Genomic DNA, 26,588 nt, shown 5'->3' with positions numbered 1-26,588 from the left:
ACAAGCATTTATAGCTCCTCTAGAATAGTGGCTTTCAAATTTTCTTGACAGCAACCACAATAAGAACATATATTTTACCTCACAGTCCACCCACATATATACAAATAGTAACTAGGAAAAGGTTTCACAAAATAATACCCTGAAAGTACACTGACATTTTCTATTGTATTTATCATTTAAGAAAATTGTTGGTCAAATGCCACTAAACTGTCTTCATTCTAATGGGCTACAAGCCCAGGTTGAAAAACAATTCTCTAGAGTACATATTCGGGTGTGAAATTGCTGGGTGTGGGTTACACATATTTACTAGATAATGTCAAACTGTCTTTTAAAGTAAGTGTTCCAATTTACACTCCCACCTGCAGTGTACACAGCCGTTAATTTTAATTTGATTTTAAAATCATAAAATGGGCTTTAAAAGCGTATTAGGGGCTTCCCAGGTGGTCAAGTGGTTAAGAATCTGCCTGCCAATGCAGCAGGTGTGGGTTCGATCCCTGGTCCGACAAGATCCCACAGGCCTCGGAGCAAGTAAGCCTGTGCCCCGCAACTCCTGAGGCAGGACGCCCGGGATCCGTGCTCGGCGACCAGAGAAGCCACTGCAGCGAGGAGACCTCGCATGGCAAGTAGGGGCAGCCCCGCCTGCCCCAACTAAAGAAAGCTTGTGGGCAGCAAGAAAGCCCCAGCGCAGCCAAAAATAAAATCATAAAAATAAACAGCGGCAACCTCGGCTTCATTTAAAAAAAAAATCAAGTATGCTTCTGGCCTTCTATTCATTTTGTACAGTATCTTGATTATCTGAGAGTTGTATAAATATTTGTTGAGTTAGGTGGCCACCAAGACCTAAGCCAACATTAGATAAATAATACAGATAGTTACTACTTTTCACCACTTCACAAGTTACAACTCTCCTCATTAATGACTTACCTCATTAAAACTCACATTTCACGTCTTGTTTCTAGGACTTCCAATAAAGCCCAGACAAAGGCAGGAGCACAAAAGCCATCAAGACACAGCGTGCCCAGCCAGGATTCTGGTTTTAGGCAGAAAATATGCCTTAAGACAGAACATCCAGGAATAAGTGAAAACTGCCAATGCCAACCGCCCTTCTATGTGTGTTGTATCATACCGTATTCAGAGGGATAGTGTGGTGGCTAAAAATCTTTAACACCCTAATTTAAGAGTCCACATTTAAAAGGATGGAGTGAAGGAAATTAATTTCTATCTTTGACTTTCTTTAAATTTGCTATAATCTCAGGGAAACTGATTCTGCACACTCTATCAATTGTCTGTTTTTTTTTTTTTTTAAAAAAAAAAAAACAAGAAATGTCAAAACACAGTACTTTGTACCATTTTTGTAAAAGTAAGCAAAGACTGTACAAAATACAAATGTATTCAAAAAAAGATTGTAATATTAAATTCCAGGTAAAAAGAAATATGCGATGGTGAGCTTCTGTACTTGGAGCCAAAGGTCAACTGAATGATCTTTTCTAAACAGCTGACTTTTTAAAAAATAACCTTATTTACTTCTTTCCATACATTTTCCGGCTGTGCTGGTCTTGGCTGCTGCACGAGCTTCTCTCCAGTGGTGGCGAGCGGGGGCTGCTCCTCAGCTCCAGGTGGCTGGGCTCCCCACTGCAGTGGCTCCTCTTCTCGGGGAGCAGAGGCTCAAGGCCTTGCAGGCTTCAGGCTCGAGAGCACAGGCTCAACAGCTGTGGCGCACGGACTTAGCTGCTCTGAGGGATCTGGGATCTTTCTGGACCAGGTATCTAACCTTTGTCTCCTGCATTGGCAGGTGGATTCTTTACCACTGAGCCACTAGGAACAACAGCTGACTTTGAAATATTCTTTTCAAAAAAATTTTATTCAAATATAGTTGATTTCCAATGCTGTATTAGTTTCTAAATAATCCTTCAAAGAAATCTATAAGTAAGAATGTACTATAAAACTGCCGCTGCTGCTGCCAAGTCGCTTCAGTCGTGTCCGCCTGTGTGTGACCCCACAGACAGAAGCCCACCAGGCTCCCCCGTCCCTGGGATTCTCCAGGCAGGAGTACTGGAGTGGGGTGCCACTACCTAATACCCGCAATTTAATTGCTTCACATTACTACTTCAGATCAGTTTACAAATTTTAAAATCAAACTGACATACACTAATAGAGTTCCCAGCCACACAATAACAGTATCATACAAAAGAAAGACAATCCTTAGTTTGTTAGGAGTTATATACTTCCGTTACTTCTTTTAAACTGCAAACCATAATCAATACTTCAAAAAGGAAATATATTAAATGGAGAGTACATAAAGATGAGCTAAACAGACAAACAGGCGCATTAACACTAAACTTCTCCGGAAGAAAGTAAATATATCACAGAGAGTTTCAGGATGGAAAACAGTGATCTTGAGAAATTATCAAGGAAGAAATATTTGAAAAACACAGTCATACCTAACTGTACAGCAAATAGGTGGCATAACACCACAGAGATAGAAATTAGTTCAAGTAGCTTTAAAAAGCAGTATTTCTTACTACACATCATTTGTGTGTTATATTTTTTAAGTACAAAAAAAAAATCCATAAAAAAAGCTGTATTCAGTAGTCTTACTTATAGTAACAATATTGCCATTGTCCTTTTTTAATACCACAGGTACAGTGTAAAGCAAATAAATAATTATGTTTACTCCATTAAAAGCTAAAACCAAAACAAAAAACAAAAACAGATACAAATATAAAATTAAAGAGATAAAATAAAACTCCTGCAATTATAAATATAAATCAAAAGTATCAGTAGGAACTCATTTTTTCTCCTCTTAAAAGAAAGTATTTCCTAGCCTGGTTCACTGAAAAAGATTCAGAACACAAACAGTGACGTCTCAGGAGCAACGAGCACCCGAGCACCTGGACTGTGGTCTCTACACGGTATATTTCCACTAAACTGAAGTAGGTCTCCTTCAAGAATGGCTGTTCCTCCAAGTGGGGCACGAAAGACACGAGAAGAGCCTGCAGCACCTTCTTGTGCCCCAAGCAAAGAGGCCACTGCGGACAACAGCAGGCGTATCAGAAGGGCATGGACCCAACGTGAAGGCACCGCACACCCCTAAAAGCAACAACCACGAAACCCTAAGAAAACTATTATGGATGTAAATGTATCAAATATACTAACATTTGTCAGTTCAAATGACACCAAAGAAAATTCACTGGTCATCAGGAGAGGCTGCTAAGGGATTAACTCATCATTACTAAAACTTATCCAAGGGAAAGAATCAAGTTCTTTTCCTGCCTTTCCTATACTAACCATAACCAAATAGTTAACACAGCAAAGAACTTTGGGAGGAATTCTACCTAGATGAAGAAGGAATGACAGAAAATCACCACTTTGTAAACTCTAATAATTTATAATCAGTCATTTATATCAATAAATCAATAATATTTTTATAATATATAAAGCTAAAAGCTATTCTATAAAAGACTGATGGAAAACATCCTAATGGGAGAGATCAGGCAATAAATACCACCTGAACCTAGAGCTCAGTCTGCGAGCCCACCGGAGACCGCAGCTCAGGAGTGATACAATGGGACGTAGCAGAGCTGACCGTGAAGCACTTCTTCTAAAATGTTAACTGAATCATGGCTCTAGATCATGCTCAAGAAATGCTGAGGCCTTCTGCCTGAAGGCAATTTTTGTACCTCAGTAAAAGTGACGGGGAGCGCAAAGAGCCAGCGGTTTCTCTGAGTTGAGGAGACAGACAGCAGAGTTCAAGGATGCTGAAGAGGCTGGACCACGTGGGGCAGAATTCCAGAAAGGAAAGAAGTCACACAAAAAAAGAACTCCAGAAATGTCTCGTATCCTCCTAAATCTTTGCTTAGTCCTCCTAAATCTTTCACATAATGGTGAAACTCCACAAAATCAGGGAAAGAATTACAAGGAAGTTGTAATATGGACAGTTCCCACAGCTCAGAAGCATTAGACACTCAAGTTCCACCAAGTCAGACTGGACAGTCCTTGGTAATCACCTGGAATACTCAGTGGAGACCCCAAGGAGCTCACCCCAGGGATAGGGCTAAACTGTCCCTGAATTGAGGACGAGATCCACCTTCAGTTCAGTTCAGTTGCTCAGTCGTGTCCAACTCTTCACGACCCCATGAATCGCAGCACGCCAGGCCTCCCTGTCCATCACCAGCTCCCGGAGTTCACCGAGACTCACGTCCATCGAGTCAGTGATGCCATCCAGCCATCTCATCCTCTGTCGTCCCCTTCTCCTCCTGCCCCCAATCCCTCCCAGCATCAGTCTTTTCCAATGAGTCAACTCTTCGCATGAGGTGGCCAAAGTACTGGAGTTTCAGCTTCAGCATCATTCCTTCCAAAGAAATCCCAGGGCTGATCTGCTTCAGAATGGACTGGTTGGATCTCCTTGCAGTCCAAGGGACTCTCAAGAGTCTTCTCCAACACCACAGTTCAAAAGCATCAATTCTTTGGCGCTCAGCTTTTTTCACAGTCCAACTCTCACATCCATACATGACCACAGGAAAACCCATAGCCTTGACTAGATGGACCTTTGTTGGCAAAGTAATGTCTCTGCTTTTGAATATGCTATCTAGGTTGGTCATAACTTTCCTTCACAAGACCTAAAATCAGACCTGAAAAAGATGAAACTGATCAGCCAGCAACTTAACTGTCTGCCAAAACACTCTTTAAAGAAAGACAGCAAAAGCCAAACACTTATCCAACACCCAACCAAAAATGACTAGATGTGCCAAGAAAACTCCCCCACCCACCAAAAAGACCCATGCTAAGAGAAAATTCAGTCAATAGGAAAAACCCTGAAATGGTGCATGGAAGACGACTACAAGGACCTTAAAGCAGCGATAAGCAGGGGACTTCCCTGGCGTCCAGAGCTTAGGACCGCCTGCCAACGCAGGAGGTGCAGGTTCTGTCCCTAACTAGGAAGCTAACAGCCCACGTGCCTCGCAGCCCTCCGCCCCCGGCAAAAAAAAAGACAAGCAATATTGTAACAAATTCAATAAAGGCTTTAAAAATGGTCCACATTAAAAAATATGTATCTATCTAGGGCTTCCCTGGTGTTCCACTAGTTAAGAATCTGTCATGCAACGCAAGGGACACCAGTTCCATACCCGGTTCAGGAAGCTCCCACGTGCTGTGGGATCAACTAAGCCCACGAGCCACAACTACTGAAGCCCACGTGCCTCGGAGCTTGTGTCCTGCAACAAGAGAAGTCACCGCAGTGAGAAGCTTACACCCCACTCACCACAACTCGAGAAAGCCAGCATGCAGCAACGAAGACCCAGTGCAACCAGAATTAAAACTAATAAACACTTTTTAACAAAGAAGTAAGACTTCCTTGGTGGAGCAGTGGATAAGAATCCTCCTGCCAATTCAGGGCACGGGTTTGACCCCTGGCCTGGGAGGATCCCACGTGCGGGGGAGCGACTGAGCTTGTGCGTGACAACCGCTGAGACTGCACACTGCCACACTGACGCCTGTGCGCCCAGAGCCCGCGCTCTGCAAGAGAAGCCTCCGCACCGCAGCAGACAGCAGCCCTGCTCGCCCCAGCGAGAGAGAGGGGCAGGCGGCAAAGACCACCCCACACAGCCAGAGAGAGGGAAGTATACCACTATTAAACTCGAGCAACTGAAGGGAAGCATGACTATAATAGAGAGAAGATATTTAAAATGAAAACAAAAAAACTTTCAGAAATGAAAAACATTTAACAAGAAAATGTCAGGGCAGATGATTAACAGCAGATCGTAGAAGGGAGAAGGAAAGAACAGGTGAAACTTTAAGACATGAGCAACACAGACGATCCCAAAGGAAACACACAGAGAAAAAATCTAACACAGCCTCACTCACATGTGCAACAACACCAGACAGTCTAACACACTTGGAACTGGAGTCCTGGTAGAAAACAGAAAATGAGCCAGGTAAAGATTCTTTTTTCAAATGCTGAAAATTTTTCCAAATTTGATGAAAACTATAAACCCAGGGTTCCAAGAATCTAAACAAACCAGGTAGAATAAAGCACACACACCATGATAGAACCAGACCAAAAAGCACATCACAATCAAACTGCTGAAAACCAGTGACTGGGGGTGACCGCCGGCAACTACAAAAGCCAGAAGTCAGCCGAGTGACGTCCTCAAAGGGCTGGGAGAGAAATAACGAACTTGGGATTCTATACACATGGTAATACCCTGAATATAAAATAGAAACATGTTCCAACAGGCAAGGTGGAAATAACACTAGTACACCTGCAGGACAAGAAACGTTAAGGAAGTCCTTCAGGTGGAAGAGAGATACCAATTAGAGATCTGAACATACAGATACTAATAAATGAAGAGCACAGGACACAACAGATATACGGGTAAAGATAACAGACTTTTGCTTTCTCACTTTAACAACTTCCCTGAAAGGTACGTGTTTAAAGAGTACATGATATATTGTCAGGTTCACAACACATACAAATAAAATGCATGACAACAGCAGCACAAAGAATGGGGAACAAGAGGAGGACTGGGTCCTGTGTGTGAGGAGGTACGCCACACGCCTCGGCCTAACAGACTGCCGACAGACGTGAAGTGCATGTAGCGACTGCGATGCGTTCGGTGTCTATACTGTGACCCTGAACCACAAACACACGTGCAAGCACAGCTGCTCAGCCAACAGTGGAGATAAAATATTCTTTAAACATAAAGGTGCAGAGAGGCTAAATGTCAAAGGATGGGAAAGACACAAGGGAAATTCAAGCATTAGAAAGCTACAATGTCTGTGTTAACCCAATACTGCTGCTGCTGCTGCTGCTAAGTCGTGTCCGACTCTGTGCGACCCCATACACGGCAGCCCACCAGGCTCCACCATCCCTGGGATTCTCCAGGTAAGAACGCTGGAGTGGGGTGCCATTTCCTTCTCCGATGCATGGAAGTGAGAAGTGAAAGTGAAGTCGCTCAGTCGTGTCCGACTCTTTGTGAGCCCGTGGACTGCAGCCCACCAGGCTCCTCCATCCCTGGGATTTTCCAGGCAAGAGCAGTGGAGTGGGGTGCCATTGCCTTCTCAGAGGTATAACACTACAGATAAAATCATTCAAAACTTGCTAGAATTTTGGGGGGGCTTTATTACTTTAAAAAGAGAATCTATACGATAAATGGATACATCTCTAACACGGAGCGAAGGTAACAGAAGAATACACAAAGCACGATTCCATTTACGTAAAGCCAACAAACAGGCAAAGCCACACTACTGTTCAGAGGCACACACGGGTGGTAAAACCGTCAAGAAAAGCAAGGGAACTACCACAAGACACACAGGAGCTACTTCTAAGAGAGGAAACGGCTGTAATCGAAGAAGGGCGCCCTCAAGTACCCTGAAGCACTGACAGTATGCTATCACTTGGCCCGGATGGTGGTCACACACGTGTCTGCTTATAATTATTCTTTAAACTGCACGTATTTTTATGCAGTCTACTGAATTTCTCACACTATTAAAAAAAAAAAAAAAACTACTGAACAATAATAATGTAAATAATTCTGCAGGTAGATTTTTATTCTGATCATGTGTCTCCATATTGATCTAAAATAGTTTCAGCTAATAGCGTACAGCAAAACCAAACTGCCAAAGATACAAAGAATGAAGTCATCAGGAACCCAGACAAAAAGAAAGAGGAAATCTCTCTGGAAATCTCTTAAGGTTCCAATGCTTTTCAAATTTTAAAGTGGATCTCAAACTACAGGCAGAGAATCAGCAGGCCTGGAGTTGACCTGACCTTCTGCACTCTAACCCTGGTGATGCCAACGTTGTCAGTCCATGGACACTGAGTACCGACACTCAAGAAATCATTAAAATGTAGCTGATGTGAAGATCAGCTAAGAGGAAAGGGAATCAGAAGGTACTGGGAGTATGTGCCAAGCACCATGTCGCTAAACTGAAAGTCGCTCAGTCGTGTCCCACTCTTTTTGACCCCCTGGACTACACAGCCCATGGAATTCTGCAGGCCATAATCCTGGAGTGGGTAGCCTTTCCCTTCTCCAGGGGATCTTCCCAACCCAGGAATCGCACCAGGATCTCCTGCACTGCAGGCAGATTCTTTACCAACTAAGCTATTAGGGAAGCCATCTCATTTAACCCTACCTCAATTCTGTAAGGGGCATATTATCAGTTATGTTTTATAGATGAGGGTAATGAGGCCCAGATAAATTAATCTGTCCACAATTAGCCAGCTCTGTTCAAAAAGAAAAATAAAGGAACAAGAATTGGAACCTAACATGTTCTGAAGTCTCTAAGAAAGAATTTACTAAATGTGAGTAAAGGAGAAGCATGGTGAAGCATTTCAGGCAGCAGAATTCAAAGCGCTATGCAACCGCACGGCATCCCGATCAAGCCTCTCAGTTTGCATACAGAGCCAGCTTCCTCACTGATACAAAAATATTCTTCAGAGACCATAATGCATTTTGACAAGATGCTGTAAGAGAAGGAAATTTTCATTTCCACTTATATTTTTTCTGGTGGTGGTCAGAGCAAAGGAATTCATGAAGGGTAAATAATGTCCCGACTACTCCCTATCCTCAGGAAACTAAAGGACAATAGCATACGCACTCGCAGTAACGCTTGTTTCACAAGCTTGCTTGATCACTAAAAAAAAATCACCTAGTAGGTACATTTCCTAGAGACTGTTTCAGAAAGCAGGGATGGGTCCAGGAATCTTAATTTAACAAGCACCCGAGCAGACTCAAGTCCAGAAAACCCTCGGTAGTACTTCTAAAACCTAACCTGATGCTCTCATCCATACTCTTCCTATGCCTTATATACTTTACTGACAGCTTTAAATTATGGCTAATAAAACTTTCAGAAAAAAATAACATATTACAGCAGGCAACCTTACAGATTATGGAGCAACTTAACCTTTATTTTACATATGAGGAAAACTTGAAGTCCAAAAACAGGTCATGTATTTAGTGGCAAAACAGAACCTGTATCGGCTCAAAGCTCCTTCTAACACATACACGCACATACCAACATCTGTTTTAAGTAGTGAGGTGGTCTTTTTTTCGCCCATGCCACGTGGCCTGCGGGATCTTTACCTTGACCAGGGACTGAATCTAGGCCCTCAGCAGTGAAAGCGTTGAGCTCTAACCACTAGACCACAGAGAATTCCCACCAAAGTTTATTTTTAAAAGATCAGCAGTAAAGCATTACTTACTGATGACCATCAGAAAGTGACTAGTTGGGACCTCCCTGGTGGTCCAATGGTTAAGACTCTGCTCTCCCAATTTAGGGGGCCTGGGTTCAATCCCTGGCTGGGGAACTAGATTCCACAAGCCCCAACTAAGAGTTTGCGCACTGCAACTAACCATCCTGCAGGCAGCCACAACTAAGACCCAGCAGGACCAACACAGAGAAATATGTGTATTTTTAAGTAGCTAGTTGAACAAATTTGGCACATTCGCAAAATGAAGCTGTGGAAATAATTAGGCACTACCTCTGTTCCAAGCATGATCTCCAAGATATGTTAAGTGAAAAGAACTTCTGAACAGTGTACATAATATGGCAACCTTCTATGTAAGAAAGGATAGAGAAAGACTATACGTAGATGTTTATTTTTGCAAAAAGAAATACTGAAAGGATAAACTGGAAATTAATAAAAGTTAGGAAGAGATGCAAAAGTAAGTACTCAAGAGATACCTGGAGTAACAGGCAAGTTTGGCCTTGGAGTACAAAATGAAGCAGGGCAAAGGCTAACAGAGTTTTGCCAAGAGAACACACTGGTCATAGCAAACACCCTCTTCCAGCAACATAAGAGAAGACTCTCCACATGGACATCACCAGATGCTCAACACCAACATCAGATTGATTATATTCGTTGCAGCCAAAGATGGAGAAGCTCTATACAGTCAGCAAAAACAAGACTGGGAGCTGACTGTGGCTCAGATCATGAACTCCTTATTGCTAAATTCAGGCTTAAATTGAAGAAAGTAGGGAAAACCACTAGACCACTCAGGTATGACCTAAATCAAATCCCTTACAATTATACAGTGGAAGTGACAAATAGATTCAAGGTAGACAGAGTGCCTGAAGAACTATGGACGAAGGTTCGTGACATTGTACAGGAGGTGGTGACCAAAATCATCCCCAAGAAGAAATACAAAAAGACAAATGGTTGTCTGAGGAGGCCTTACAAATAGCTGAAAAAAGAAGATAAGCTGAAAACAAAGGAGAAAAGAAAAAATATATCCATCTGAATGCAGTTTCAAAGAATAGCAAGGAGAGATAAGAAAGCCTTTCTCAGCGATCAATGCAAAGAAATAGAGGAAAATAGTAGAATGGAAAGACTAGACATCTCTTCAAGAAAATTAGAGATACCAAGGGAACATTTCATGCAGACTGGCATAATAAAGGACAGAAATGGTAGGGACCCAGCAGAAGATATTAAGAAGAGGTGGCAGGAATACAAAGAAGAACTATACAAAAAAGATCTTCACGACCCAGATAAGCACAATGGTGTGATCACTCACCTAGAGCCAGACATCCTGGAATGCAAGGACAAGTGGCCTTAGGAAGCATCACTACAAACAAACCTAGTGGAGGTGATGGAATTCCAGCGGAGCTATTTCAAATCCTGAAAGATGATGCTGTCAAAGTGCTACATTCAATATGCCAGCAAACTTGGAAAACTCAGCAGTGGCCACAGGACTGGAAAAGGCCAGTTTTCATCCAATCCCAAAGAAAGGCAATGCCAAAGAATGCTCAAATGACCACACAGTTGTACTCATCTCACACGCTAGCACAGTAATGCTCAAAATTCTCCAAGCCAGGCTTCAACAATACGTGAGCCAAGAACTTCCAGATATTCAAGCTGGATTTAGAAAAGGCAGAGGAACCAGAGATCAAACTGCCAACATCCGTGGGATCACACAAAAAGCAAGATAATTCCAGAAAAACATCTACTTCTGCTCCATGGACTATGCTAAAGCCATGACTATGTGGATCACAACAAACTAGAAAATTCTTAAAGAGATGGGAATACCAGACCACCTCACCCGCTTCCTGAGAAACCTGTTTGCAGGTCAAGAAGCAACAGAACAGGACATGGAACAACGGACTGGTTCAACTGGGAAAGGAGTACGTCAAGGCTGTACATTGTCACCCTGCTTATTTAACTTATATGCAGAGTACATCATGAGAAATGCCGGACTGAGTGAAGCACAAGCTGAACACAAGACTGCAGGGAGAAATATCAATAACCTCAGATACGCAGATGACACCACCCTTATGTCAGAAAGTGAAGAAGAAAAGGGCCTCTTGATGAAAGTGAAAGAAGAGACTGAAAAAGCTGGCTTAAAACTCAACATTCAAACAATGAAGATCATGGCATCTCGTCTCATCACTTCATGGCAAATAGATGGGGAAACAATGCAAACCATGACAGACTATTTTCTCGGGCTCCAATCAGTGCAGATGGTGACTGCAGCCATGAAATTAAAAGATGCCTGCTCCTTGGAAGAAAAGCTATGATAAACCTAGACAGCATATTAGAAAGCAGGGACATTACTTTGCCAACAAAGGTCCGTCTAGTCAAGGCTATGGTTTTTCCAGTGGTCATGTATGGATGTGAGAGTTGGACTATCAAGAAAGCTGAGCACCAAAGAATTGATGCTTTTGAGCTGTGGTGTTGGAGAAGACTCTTGAGAGTCCCTTGGACTGCAAGGAGATCCAACCAGTCCGTCCTAAAGGAAATCAGTCCTGAATATTCAATTGAAGGACTGATGCCGAAGCTGAAACTCCAATACTTTGGCCCCCTGATGTGAAGAGCTGACTCATTTGAAAAGACCCTGATGGTGGGAAAGATTAAAGGCAGGAAGAGAAGGGGACGACAGATGAGATGGTTGGACGGCATCACTGACTCAATGGACATGAGTTTGAGCAAGCTCTGGGAGCTGGTGATGGACAGGGAGGTCTGGTGTGTTGCAATCCATGGGGTCGCAAAGAGCAGATACGATTGAGCGACTGAACTGCACTGACGGAGGAAGACATGATGCAAGCACCAGCCATGCAGCACACCTTGGTGATTTCCCCTCTTGGTCGCAGCTCTGAAAGTCGCAGCAGTGCTTGAGGTGGCGGGTGCCCCTCCCCTCGATATTCTTCGAAACCGTTGTTATATCATCTCTCCCTTTTGCTCCCAGCACTTGAGGCCACAGTGTCTCCCCAGTTCTTGGTCTCTAAGTTACCCTGCCCTACTCTGTTTTGCCCTCTCAGTCTTGCACCTATGTTAAATATCCTCTACCTGAAATATCTAGTATGTTTTTCATTGTCTTGACTGGATCTTGACAGAATATTCTAAAGATAAAAAGAATCACAAATAAAATTTAAATTTACCTTAGTAATTTTGTTAGTAACAATATGAATGCTATACTTTTAAAAGTTACGTGTACAGTAGGATAAAGCAAATAAATACAAACAATTCTAGAAAATGAGATTGTCAGTTCAAGAAAGACAAATAAAAAACCTAAAGAGAAGAGCCCTGTAATATGTTCAAATTAAACTGGAATGTCGACATGAAGTTTTGATTTCTAAAAAACGCATTTTCTGTCTCTGCCCAGTGAAAGAACCTGGAAATAACGAGGACCCAGTGGCAGTGAGCATTGCTGGCGCTCAGAACTTGGTTTCTGACGGCATTCTCTGTAAAGGAGACTAGGTGTTCCTAGAAACATGGCTGATTTGGGGTCAAGAACAGAGAGAGTGCAAGGTGCACCTGGGGTATCTTGTGACAGAAAACCACCCAGAAGTGACGGCACAGGGACAGGACGCAGTGCTCACACTGGCCGAAGGCCAGCGTCAGACCCATGGCCACAACCAAGCGCAAAAGAATGAATAAATACAAATTTTGTGCCCACAGTGATACAGAGATTAGCAGGGACTCATTTGCTGCCACTGAGGTGACCGACTGTGTGTGTGCTCAGCTGCTGAGTCTCATCTGACTTTTTGCGACCTCACGGACTGCAGCCCACCAGGCTCCTCTGTTCATACAATTCTCCAGGCAAGAATACTGGAGAGGGGTGCCATGTCCTTCTCCAGGGGATCTCCCCAGCTCAGGGATCGAAACTGCATCTCCTGATTTGCCCGGCGGATTCTTTAGCAATGAGCCACCTGGGAAGCCCCAACAAAATTTATAACAAAAAGCAAAGAATCAACCAAAACACCCTGCCTTACTAGGAGAGACTTTTAGTAGTTAATCCCTGGTTGATGGTATCTCGCCAGCTAATAATTGTGAAAATAATCACCCTTTCGCAACCTCCAATGAAACTGACTGAGGCAAGGATCACTGATGGACATGAAAACCAATAGGTGAAGGAGAATAGAGTAACTGCGTTAAACTGCTACCCAACAGATTACCTGATCCACATAAAGGGAAACTTTTACAAAGGAAAGATCGAGGACTCTCAGGTTAACCAAGTGATCAAACTCAGTATCAAAACGGCAAAAGCTGACATCAAGTGTGATACAACGTGAACACAGTGTCACCCAGGACTGCAAGCAGGACTCTGTCAAGCCTTCAGACTTGTCTTAGGAGGGGATAAGGAAGGGACTGAGTGACACAATACACAGTGAAACCAATCACGACTGTGGAAGGGTCTACCAACGAACCAGACTGGCCTCTTCAAAATCAACGTCTGGGCTTCCTTGGTGGTCCAGTGGCTAAGACTCACTTCCCACGCAGGGAGCATGGGTTCGCTCCCTGGTCAGGCAAGTTCCACACGCCACATGCAGCAAGAAAAAAAAATAGTTAATGTCACTGAGGGAAAGAAAAAAGGGGAGGAGGTTTTTAGACTATGAAGCAAAAACTAAGTAACAGCCAAATGCAAGCTGGCAATCCTGACCGGATCCTGGTTCCTACTCTAGGCCTTTACACTCGCTGTTCCTTATGTCCCCAAACTTACCACTGAACGTCCTGCCTCGTATCTTTCAGCCTGAACATCACCTCTCACAGAGCCTTCTCTAAACCAATTTCAATTAGTTTTCCCTTCAAGCTAGCTCTCTTTCATCTTCTTTGAAGTACTTATGTGAAATTTTGTTCATTCATTAATTCCTTTCTTCATTCTCAAATATAAGGTCCTGGAAATCGGAGCCCTTGCCTATTCTGTCCATCGTGACCCTAATACCTTGAACCATGCCTAGCACATAGCAACATTCAATAAATGTTTGTTGAATGGATGGACCAATGAACAAAAAGGCAAGAAAGACTCAACAGACACTTGGGATTATGCAATGCTTCAGAAAGATCATGAAGAACATCAGCCATAAGAATCAAAAGCACACACTGAGTGAATATGCGATATGGAAGGACTAAATGTGCCTATGACACTAAAAATATTACATGTGGATTACGCTGCATGATATGTCCACTTTAAGATATGTGGTAGGAGTCAGCACAGTAACTTTCTTTTTGGAACCTATTTGTGCGAGGACAAACAGGTGGAGCATATAGGAGTTACTCTGTAGAGCTAGACCGAGTAGTTAAATGGAAAAAAAAAAAAAAAAGGTTTCTATTAGGAAAATGAATCTTTCAGTTATAAAAACGAACATGATTTACATGAGAGGCAGTGAGACGAGTCTGGCTTTAACAGACTGCACGATACGTGTCGTGGAAAATAAGGCTGGAAAGGTACAAAGAAGTCCAAATGGAGAGCTTCACAGATAAGCGTGTGTGTGTTAGCCGCTCAGTCCGACTTTCCAGCTCTTTGCGACCCCGTGGACTGGAGTCCAGCAGGCTCCTTTGTCCATGGGACTCTCCAGGCAAGAATATGGGAGTGGGTTGCCATTTCCTTCTCCAAAAAGGCTGATGCAAGTGTGTAAAACCAAGATGATAACCGTATTTAGCAGCACAGTCGCAATAAAGCATCACTGAGGTCTGAGGAAGTATTCTCTTCTTATCTCACACTTAAGAGAACCAGGCAATAATGAGTTACCACAGGATCCCAATCAGAGGAGAAACATTCAGAGCGTAGTTCTTTAAGACTGGTCTGTCATAATACTGTCACTTCAATCCTAATCGTTTCCAGAAACTACCAAGAACAACTCCATCAACAGCAACTACTTTTCATAGACTATTTATCGTGTGTGGACATTTACATATTTTATGAGGCAGGAACTGTAACTCCCTTCCTGAAGATGAGGGAGACTGAGATCACACATCTAATAAACAGCACGGCCCTGGAACAAGACCAGTTCATTTAACAACTACATCAGCACTTCAGTCTGCATTCTAGAGTCACGCCAGCAAATATAACGAGAAGCAGGCAAATCTGAGGAACACTGAGCAAGATAACACAGGTCTGCACAGGGCACACACACAGATTGTTTCAGTAGTATTAACCAACGAGTCCCAGCTTTACAAGATTAGAATAAAATTACTCTATCTAGAGAAATGGGAATATTGAGATGGGAACCTGGTTAGTAAAGGTTTTTTTATCTTCAGAGACGTGTGGGGTGAAATAACGGACTTAGTTGTGAACACATGGGCAGTTGAATTAGAGAATATGCTGTATAAAGTCCCTGGAAAATTAAGAGGCATAAAAGAAAGATCACAACTGGATAGATTTAAGAAACATCCGGGCAGTGGTGTCAAATGAAGACACGAATAAGCCCAGTTCTCCAAAGACAGCAAGAGGAGCACAGCGGGAACGGGAGAACGTGTATTCCCGCTACAGGCACATCCACACACGGGCCAGGCAGGCCACTGGGACGCGCGAGGACGAAGCCAGCGGCCACGCTCCCTTGTTCCGGTCTCAACGTTCCGTCAAACAACGTAGTAACAATGTTTACGACCTGAGTGTTTACTATGTGCTAGGCAATACGTTGAGAAGTTCATTCGCACTCTGAAACTTAACTGTCCCCAAACGTGGGCATTACCCTCATTTTATAGGCGAAAAAACTGAGGGTTAAAGAACCTAAGGTCCATGCCCAAGGGAAGCAGCAGAACTAGGTAGGACATGAGCCTGGGTCTCCCCGGGGCCAGAGCCTATGATCTTAATTACTATACTGAAATAAATAATGATCAATCCAGCCCACAGAGCATATGTAAACCATTAAGCTTCCTCTGTGTGTTTATACGTTACATAAAAACTGTCATTTTAATCATTTTCGAATATGTAGTGCAGTGGCATCAAGTACATTGTTGGGCAACCGTCACCTCCATCAACCTCCAGAACTTTGATCCCAAACTAAAATTAAACTGTAACTCTCCCTTCCCTCTTCCCGGCCCCAGCAACGGTCATTCCACTTTTGCTCGCTATGAATTAAGACTGTTCTGGGGAGCTCATACCAGTGTCATCACACAGTATTTGTTCTTTTGCGGCTTATTTCACCTGATGCAACGTCTTTAAGGTTCATTACCGTTAAGTTACTTTAAGTTAAATAAAATGTGACATTCTAATCCACATACTGTTATGTATCTCAGTGGAAACAGTGTCAGACTTTTATTTTTTGGGGCTCCAAAATCACTACAGATGGTGACTGCAGCCATGAAATTAAAAGACGCTTACTCCTTGGAAGGAAAGTTATGACCAACCTAGATAGCATATTCAAAAGCAGAGACATTCCCTTGCCAACAAAGGTTCGTCTAGTCAAGGCTATGGTTTTTCCTGTGGTCATGTATGGATGTGAGAGTTGGACTGTGAAGAAGGCTGAGCACCGAAGAATTGATGCTTTTGAACTGTGGTGTTGGAGAAGACTCTTGAGAGTTCCTTGGACTGCAAGGAGATCCAACCAGTCCATTCTGAAGGAGATCAGCCCTGGGATTTCTTTGGAAGGAATGATGCTGAAGCTGAAACTCCAGTACTTTGGCCGCCTCATGTGAAGAGTTGACTCATTGGAAAAGACTCTGATGCTGGGAGGGATTGGCGGCAGGAGGAGAAGGGGATGACAGAGGATGAGATGGCTGGATGGCATCACTGACTCAATGGACGTGAGTCTGAGTGAACTCCGGGAGCTGGTGATGGACAGGGAGGCCTGGCGTGCTGCGATTCATGGCGTCGCAAAGAGTTGGACACGACTGAGCGACTGAATTGAACTGAACAGAGAATTATATTCCAAAATGCCATTATGATTTATGAAACACACTTAGAAGAGAGAACTACATTTACCGGGGGAGAAAAAAGGTGGGGAGAGGTAATGAAGACTGACAAATCAAAATTTGAAGGACCCACAGGAAAGTAAGGAAGAGAGCAGTGTGCTTGATTTTGACTAGACCAAAGGGTCTATTTGGAAAGACGTCATTACGTATCTCAAAGCAAAAGGTAAGAGAGCAGTCCTTAGAACAGACCGCAAACAACACTGCTGGACCAACCAAGGAAAGCTTTAAAATAAACACTGAGCTAGAAGGATAAACTCCCATTTCCCCTTGATCTAACCAGCAGATGGGAGAGGAGACACTTAGTAAAACTGTACTGATCAACTTAAAATTAACATCAACCTTTCTCCAAACAAGAGGTTCATTCTGGAAAAAAAAAATTTCTTGTTCTCTATATAGTAACATGAAGCAAACATTTAAGTGAGACGAATAAAGGAAACAGATTTTGGGGAGTATGCCATACTAAGGAATTCCTTAAGACAGCTGAAATAAAATTATCCTAAATATGAAATATTCTAAGAGAATATTAGTAGCTAAAACTAAAACTTGTTTGCCTTTAAAGAAATTGTATGAACTACCTGAAATCTATGTATTCAATATAACTAGGAAACAAGAGAAAACATGTTACTGTCTAAGCCAAGATACTGTCCAGAGTAGTAAAATTTTACAAATAACTATTGCTTTATATAATATCTGTACGTTTATCAGATTTATGAATTTAAAAAACATTAAAGTACAAGATACTTCCACTTTTGAAGGAAAACAGAACAGAAAGATTGGGAAAAAATTAAATGCCTAGGAGAAAACTTTAGAAATTAAAAAGTAGAAACTTAATACAGGAAGAATCAGAACTCAGAGCAAATTTGCCTTCTGATCCATACGTGAGTAAGGAAACACAAAACTAAGCTTCCCAAGAGTACCACTAAGTCATAATTTCACAAGACATTTAGAAGAATGTCACAAGAAACTATTTTTAAAGTAAGCCACAGTGTTATGAGTTTAATAGTGGGCAATTTTAAAATGACTTGTCTACCTTTCTACACGTAAGCTAGAAAAAGGAACACACCACCTTCACTTTCCTGTCAACCACGACCCGAAGCACCCATTTTCAGTTAAGGTACAGATGGTGCGTGTCCAACACTGCACCGCTTACAGATGCCGCTCAATTCAAACATCTGTAGACTTTCTGCAGCGTGGGCAACAGCACGCTACATTGATTATAAAATACCACAGCACTAAGACGAGAAAACTGTACCGAACAGAAGTTCAAGATCAGAGATGCTAAGCAACCTCAATCTATGTAAATAGATTTTACAAAACAGTTTAGTAGAGTCTGGCTTAAGCTGTTAGCTTCACTTCAAAAGGAGAAGGACGTTCTTGCTTTATTTATTATTGGGAAAAGAGACAGTATTAATAATCACTAATAGTCAACATTCTAAGGGACAGACAACTAAACATTGATTAAGTGTGATCAAATTAAAATCATAGTCCTGCATGTGCCCGTTTATAAAACAAAAACCAAAGCGTCATCCCTCTAAAGTTGTCACCACTTAGTAATCTGAGATATTTTAATTGCAGCTGCAATGTTTGTGTTTATCTCTTGTGCATGTGACTCACTCTCAAAAAGGTTCTCCCAAGCCTCTGGTGGATTTCTGAGGATGCAGAAACCATAACTGGGGCTCACTGTGTGGGAAGTGTCTGAACAGTGAATGAATAAAAGAGGAAAAGAACTCATGACAGAATTATTTTCTAAGTTTTTATAAAAAGCAGGTTGCTCACAAAAGGGATATTTTCCTGCAGAATAACAGGAAAGGCTGGGGAAAGCCACCCTGGCTCTGAGACTTTCTCACTCCTTTGGTTGGATTCAGTGCATTTTTCACACTGCGGCGTATTTAACTCATTTCTTAGACTGGCTCCCAGACCATGTTGCGAGCAACTTCAGACCAAAAGCTGTCTTGTCTTAGAATCATCAGGACCCACTTCCCAGATTGTCCAGCACAGAGAAGGCCCTCAACATGCATCTTCATAAAACTGATCACTGAATAATCAATTTTACATTCGCCTTCTATTTTACAAAGCATTTTCACAAACACTGTTGTTTCACGTAACAATCTTGTGAAGTGAGAAGGGCGTAATTTAAACAAATGGCTTCTGGTTTCATACAGACTGACTAAAACAAACCTGAAATCACAAAGACAATCGTGTATTTTTGTTCATCTCTGGAGTAACTTCTGGGGACTTCAATATTCTTGTAAAACCTAGAGGCTGCGCTAGCATTTTCACAGTATGTAGCAATTACACGGCTCTGAGTCTTACAGGAGGGTTTTAACTTTATAAAGCAGTTTTAGAGAAGGCTCTTCCAGAAATCAGACACTTGAGAAGCATTCTAAGCGATTTTTCCTGATCCTACTTTTCTGTGACTCTGAGAAGAAACTGCAAAAGGCAAAACGCTGGAGAGTGAATGATGTCATGGATGTCCTGAAGTTGCATCAATACCTGATGATGATTTAGCACAACAACCCAACACAGCGCGCCAAGAAGTGCAGTGCCAAACCACCAGGACGTTTCCTGCATTAATCTCCTGACTCTTTATTAGCACATTGATACACAGAGCGGCTCTCCAACTTTCTAAAACAGAGAAGTTGCTGGTTTAGGTTCATGTCCTTAGCAAAGGCACTGAGAGAATCTACAAATCCCTATGGAAGAGGCTCTAAGAGGAAAAAAGGCCCCCAAATTAACTAACATTAAACAGTAGTTCTTCTAACAATTAAAAGCTCCTGAAACAGACTGAAAACCCACGGATCAATATAGATAAGAGTAATACTTATACCAGGCTTGTCAAAAGCTAACAGTTATAGGATATAAAAGGACATCATGCAACAGAAAGGAAACCAGTTTATATACACGCATACACTCAAAATGAGGGATCTGAAGCAGGGCGTCACTATTCCCAGTAAAAGCTGCAGACTAAATCTTAAATGCTCACCTCTGAACGATGCTATTTCCTCTCAGATTTTCGTGTCCCTTTAAACCCATGTCATCCTTCTTAAGCACTAGTTGAACAAATATAAGTTACAAAAGGTATCTGGCGTGTCCAAGCCAAGGCTATGGCCTCAACAATTTCCCACAGAACAACTGCAACTGAAGCCATCATTCCTCAAGGAAGAAACCGCAAGGCTTCACACTGGCTTCTCTACTAGAGAAACAAAATCAAAGTCTCCACATTAGCATCTGAACAACAGCAACAAAAGTTGTTCTCAAGAAGGCTAAGAACAGCACAACGTCAGGCCAGCAACCGAGAACGGGTAATGCGTTCTGGGCAACTGGAACCAACCACAGGAAAAGTCCAAAGACTATGGCAATTAAGAAATAAAGCTTTTATTCTCCCAATAAAATTCAGAGACCAGTAGACAAAAGCAATTAGGTATCGAAATCTTAACAATCCAAAGGTTTCAAAGGAACGAGGGCTTCATTAGCACCGAAGTTACTCTGCGGAGACTATCAAGATCTTACAACTGTTTTTTCTTCGTTTACAAATTGGTTCCCACCCTCCACGGTTCCCTTTGCACAAACAATTCTCGCCAGAAGCCTTCCACTGTCACAACGTGGGCTGCTGTCTTAATCAAGGAGATCCGCAGTTCCTACTTCGCTGGGGGAACACTCAAAAAGCTAAAAGGGTAGGAAAGGTTGCTTGTGTTTCATTTTTTAAAACCAATTCCAAAATCTTCCTTTTGCAGCTGCAGCTTCAGAGATGCTGGCTCCTCGCCGCAGCCCTAATTTTGGAGAGCACCGGACTCCGGCGCCTCCCGAGGCGTTAAAGATTTGGGGGCGGGGTGGAAGGTGATCTGACACCTCAAAGCCATCCTTACCCCGGTCACACACCCTTCGTGGCCCCGGTGGGGGGACGAAAACCGCCGTGCTAGAGGGCAGAGGCCGGGTTCGCCCATCCCAGAGGCTGCCTGGAAAAGGGCTCTCCTGCCTGCCTCACCCGGAGATGCCGAGGAAGACTAAGGCGAGGCCCCCAGGCCAGCCGGCACCGACCCCCGCGCGGGGTCCACGGCCCGGGCCGGACCCAGCGCATAAAGGGCAGAAGGCGCCGGCTCCCAGCCGCGGCCCCGGGAGAGGAAGAGGCCTCACCTGGCCTAGCCCGCGCCACGTTCTCGGGTACGCTCCGCTGGCGAAGGCGGTGAGGGAACCCGGGTCAGGACGCGAGCAGACGCGCTGCGCCGCAGGCCGCGCCCGCCGCACTCGGGACTCCTCACAGCTGGCGGGACACCGAGCAGCCCGGAGCCGCCATCTTCCTCCACTCAAACGCCGCCGCCGCTCTGGCTGAGAAGACAGCGCGGAGCGCGCATGCGCCACGGGCCGGCGCGGAGGGCGCGCGCGCGCACTTGTCAGCGCGGCGGGCCCGCGCGGGGCGGCCTGTGGGCGGTGCCAGGTGGGAAGGTGCGTGCCGCCGCGCACCGCCTCAGCCCGCCGCCACCGCCCCGCACCCCACTGCAGACCCCGGCAGGTTCTCCAAGGTCGGAACGCCGCCTGTGGAGCCAGGCTGGAGGGAAGGACGGCCTCAGAACCGCTCTCACCCGCACTCCTTGGGACAATCAAGCAGGTTTACCAACGGCTTGAGACTGTAATAGATGTCAGTTAATTCACTTGTACTTCTCAGGGTCCGATGAGCACAAGTGCTCTTGATGCCAACTGATGGAGAGAAACTCAGTGCCTTGGTTATGCAACTAAGCCTCCCGTAACTGTAACCACCACTGTGTGACTGGTTACTGACTCCATTTTTCAGGTGCGGAAACTGAGGCACAGGATGTATCATTTTCCCAAAGCCACATTGCAGGGTAGTTGGGGTGCGGAGGTAGGATTTGAATTTAGGCGTAACTGGTTCCCAAGCTCTTTGTTCTTTCCATCATCATTATTGCGATGGGATGGGTTCCAGCAAAGTCCCCCTTCCAAGGGAGCAATCTGGTGTGTGAATGCCAACCTTCCTGAAGTATCTGTACAGCATGTGATCGAAGGGGGTGCCAGAGATATAGAGCCCAAGGACGTCAGTCTTCACCCCAGGCACCTAACAATGAAGCAACCTTGAACTGCCAGCCCACCACCCTGGGATAAAGTGGGCATTCTGGGACACCTCATAGGACATGGGGCTGGGTCAGAACCAAGTCTGCTCTCAAGTTGGGAAGGCAAGACGCTATTGAACAGATCTGGGTCAAGCTCACTCTGAAAAGCACTATCTGTGCTACACACTTGAATAATGCAAAGACCCCTGGTTAAACACTCACGGAGGGAGCTTTCTGGTGGTCCAGTCTTTAGAAATCTGCCTTGCAATGCAGGGGACACCAATTCAATCGCTCATGCTGGAGGATCCCACTTTCCCCGGGGGGGCAACTAAGCCTCTGCATGGCAGTTACTGAGCCAGTGGGCCCTGGAGCAGGTGCTCCACAAGAGAAGCCCCTGCCCACCACAAGTAGAGAAAGCCTGCTCAAAGCAACGAAGACCCTCCACAGCCAATGAGTAAAAAAATCTTAGGGGGGGAAAAAGCCTTTCAGTTAGAAAATGTCACAGCAAAAGAGAAACTTGGTAGTTATATATAAAAATAAATATTAAAATCATATCATTAAAAATCCCAAGCTTGGCTTCCGGGTTGGCTCAGTGGTAAAGAATGTCTGCCAACGCAGGAGACACAGGTTTGGTCCCTAGTCCAGAAAGACTGTCCACGCCTCGAGACAACAGAGCCTGTGTGCCACAGCTACTGAGCTTGTGCTCCAGGCCCGGAGAGCCACAAATCCTGAGTCCATGTGCCACAACTGCTGAAGCCTGAGTGCTGTAGAGCCTGAGCTCTGCAACAAGACCAGAGGCTGTGATGAGAAGCCCATGCAGGCAACCAGAGTAGCCCCGCCCAGCACTGGAGAAAAGCCCTTGCAGCAGTGAAGACCCCCACGTGTCAAGTAAAATTTTTTAAATCTCAAGCTTAAAAATTGTCATAGAACGTGTGAACAATTCCACACCCCCAAATACTCTGTAGAGCTCAGTGTTAGAAACACTGGACCAGCTTGTAAGTGCTTCCTTTTAAAAATGCAGGTTCTACCTTTTGGCTCTCTGGAGGTCAGCAACAATGAGCACCTTATGAAAGGCAGCAAAAAGGGAACCAAGAAGGAAGTGGTTGGTCTGTTTTCTAAGAAAGATTGGTATAATGTGAAAACATCAGCTATGTTCAATATAAGAAATATTGGAAAAACACTAGTAAAAACTCTGGGAACCAAAATCCCATCTGATGGCCTCTGGGGTTGTTGTTTTGAAGTGAGCCTTGCTGATGTGCAGAATGATGAAGTGGCATTTTAAAACTTCAAGCTAATTACTGAGGATGTTCAGGGCAAAAACTGCCTAATTTCCATGGCAATGATACCTCTGACAAAACATGCTCCATGGTCAAAAATGGCAGACTGTGATTGAAGCTCATGTTGATGTCAAGATTACTGATGGTTACTTGCTTGTTTGTTTTCTCTTGACTTTACTAAAAAAAAAAAAAAAAGAAAAGAAAGAAAATGAAACAATCAGATTCAGAAGAACTCTTATGCTCAGCTTCGACAGGTCCACCAAACCCAAAAGATGATGGAAATCATGACCCAAGAGATGCAGACAAATGACTAGATAGAAGTGGTCAATAAGTTGATTTCAGACAGCATTGGAAGAGACCTAAAAGGTTTATCGGTCTATTTACCCACTCCATGATGTCTTTGTTAGAAAAGTAAAACTGCATACACACACACACACACACACACACACACACACACCTGGGGCATCCATGGTGCTTCAATGGTAAAGAATCCGCCTGCCAATGCAGGGCCTCAGGGTTTGATCCCTGGGTCACATAATTGAATCACTGTGCTGTACACCTGAAACTAACTCAACACTGTGAATCAAGTATACTTCAGTTACACTTTTTAATATAGATGAATAAATAATAAAGTAAAAATGCTGAAGAAGTTCAAGTTTGACTTGGGAAAACACATGCAGTTTTATAGTGAAGTGGTGATTCTGGAAAAGCTACTGGGGATGAGACAGGTACTAAAGTTGAATGAGCCAACAGATGTGGGCCATGCAACCAAGAATCTTTAAAATTCAGACTTTTAACGGTGGTAAAAATCTTGTGTAAAAAACTAGGTTCCAGGGCCCAGGCTAGACACTGCCTCCAACTTCTTCTAAAGCTCCCCAGGGATTCTGATGGCCAGTTGGGTTTGGAACTGCTAGGTCATGATAGAACAGGTTCAAATACAGAACCACTCCACCGTGAATCTCCTAGCTCAAAGACAGCAGGGACTTTCTGTACACTGCTTTATCACCAAATAGAGACTGGCACACATTGGAGACTCACCAAGTATTTGTTGAACGAATAAATGAACTGGGAATTTGAAAACAAGGCATCCAGTCAAATATTAGCGAGTGCCCATGGCAGCCCTCTCCACTGTTCTCGCCTGGAAAATTTCACTGCCAGAGAAGCCTGACGGGCTGCGTCCATGGATCACAAAAAAGTTGGGACATGGCTTAGTGACTAAACAAGAACTATGTGCCAAGCCATAGTAATGTACTTAAAAAAAAAAAAGTCTAGTAATGTACTTTTAAATAAAACAACAAAGTCCTTGACCTCATGGAGGCCCCACAGTTTCCTGGGAGAGACAGAAAATGCTGTGTAAAAGGCCAATAAAAATTATCATTGATGATAAGCCCTAAGTATTATTATTACAGCAATGGCAGTCAGTGTATAATGTATACTCTTATTATATACCAAACCCTGCTACTTTAGCTTCCCTGGTAGCTCAGACGGTAGGTAGAGTCTGCCTGAAATGCAGGAGACCTAGGTTCTGTCCCTGGGTTGGGAAGGTCTCCTGGAAAAGGAAATGGCAACCTGCTTCAGTATTCTTGCCTGGAGAATCCCATGGACAGAAGAGCCTGGTGAACTGCAGTCCATGGGTTGCAAAGAGTTAGACAAGCAACTAACTTTTCTATGTTGCACAACTTCTAAACACTGCTAAGTAAGTGCCTTTGTTGAGCTTATTTTGCAGCTGATGAACCTGATGAACACTGGGATTAAGTGGCTTAACCTAAAGTCACAGTGGGTTTGAACCCAGGTGGTCTCTCTTCAAAGACTGCTACTGAACTCTGTACAATGTTGCTTCTGACAAACAAAAGGAACATAAGATTAAGGTCAGTTAATATATGGCCTGGAATATCAGGAGAAAAACTGGATATTACCTCCTAGGTCGTGGAGATTTGGGGGTAGGGAGGATATATGATGAAATGGTGTTTTAGAACAATCTCTCTACATGGTGAAGACAGACTGGGACATGACTGGAGATGAGGGGACAAAACAAAGCTCGGGTGAGGGGAGTGGCTATGATCCGATCCCTCTAGTATCGTCCAGAGGCCACCACGACAATTACTGCAAGGAATTTCTTACGTATGTACTTACTTAGAGTAAATAATGTACGCACGTAAAACAAATTTCAAAGGGACAAAAGGACACATGATAAAATGAAGTGCAGCCCGTCTCCCAGCCACCTGGTAAACTTTGCCTCTCCACCAAGGTGACCACCGTTACAAGTCCCTTATATCTCTCTAGAGATGCATACACAAATACACATATAAATTTAAAAACCTACACAAAGCAAACTATACACACTGCTCTGTACCGTGTTGTTTTTCTAATAACTATAGTTCTTCGAGATCTTTTGAAGTCAGTTTATTTAGAACCACCTAAGTTTTGTTAGTAGTTCATTCTAGTCCTTTGCATGGCTGGTCCATATATTTTTAAAACAAATCCTCTAGAGATAGGCATTTGTTTCCAGTCTTCTGTGATTATAAACAAACAGCAATCAATATCCTTATACATTTATTTGCATATGAGTACACGTATCTGTAGGGAAATTTCCTAGAAATGCAGTTGCTGGGGGACTTCCCTGGGGAAGGACTGAGGCAGTCGAGTGGTTAAAACTTCACCTTCCAATGCAGAGGGTGTGGGTTCCGTCCCTGGTAAAGGAGCTAGGATCCTACATGCCTCCTGACCAGAAGACCAAAACATAAAACAGAAATAATATTGTAACATATGCAGTAGAATTTATAAAATGGTCCACATAAAGAAAATATTTTAAAAAATGGAATTTCTGGGTTAACAGACATGTACATTTTAAATACTGGTAGGGGGTTCATGGGCTTTCCTGGCAGTTCAGCTGGTAAAGAATCCACCTGCAATGCAGGAGACTCCAGTGCGATCCCTGAGTTGGGAAGATGCCCTGGTGAAGGGATAGGCTACCCACTCCAGTATTCTTGGTCTTCCCTGGTGGCTCAGAAATTAAAAATAATTTACCTGCAATGTGGGAGACCTGAGTTCAATCCCTGGGTTGGGACGATCCCCTGGAGGGCATGGCAACCCACTCCAGTATTCTTGCCTGGAGAA

General features: G+C 43.6%; 1 protein-coding gene and 1 pseudogene across 2 annotated transcripts in view; one reads left to right on the top strand and one right to left on the bottom strand.

Moving 5' to 3' along the window:
- FBXO42 (F-box protein 42) overlaps positions 1 to 26,588 on the bottom strand; it is a 107,321-nt gene that overhangs the window by 62,348 nt on the left and 18,385 nt on the right. The window contains exon 1 of one of the 2 annotated variants that reach the window (XM_019982678.2): positions 21,266 to 21,485. The exons of the other annotated variant lie outside the window; for it this stretch is intronic. The gene's annotated coding sequence lies outside the window, so the exon portion shown is untranslated. Of the gene's footprint in view, positions 1 to 21,265; positions 21,486 to 26,588 lie in introns of those variants that run through there. 2 annotated transcript variants of the gene reach the window in all.
- On the top strand, positions 21,482 to 24,395 carry LOC139185760 (small ribosomal subunit protein eS1 pseudogene; annotated as a pseudogene).

Source organism: Bos indicus, chromosome 2 (genome assembly GCF_029378745.1).
Source record: "Bos indicus isolate NIAB-ARS_2022 breed Sahiwal x Tharparkar chromosome 2, NIAB-ARS_B.indTharparkar_mat_pri_1.0, whole genome shotgun sequence".
NCBI lineage: Eukaryota > Metazoa > Chordata > Mammalia > Artiodactyla > Bovidae > Bos > Bos indicus.
This window is presented reverse-complemented; position numbering and strand designations above follow the sequence as displayed.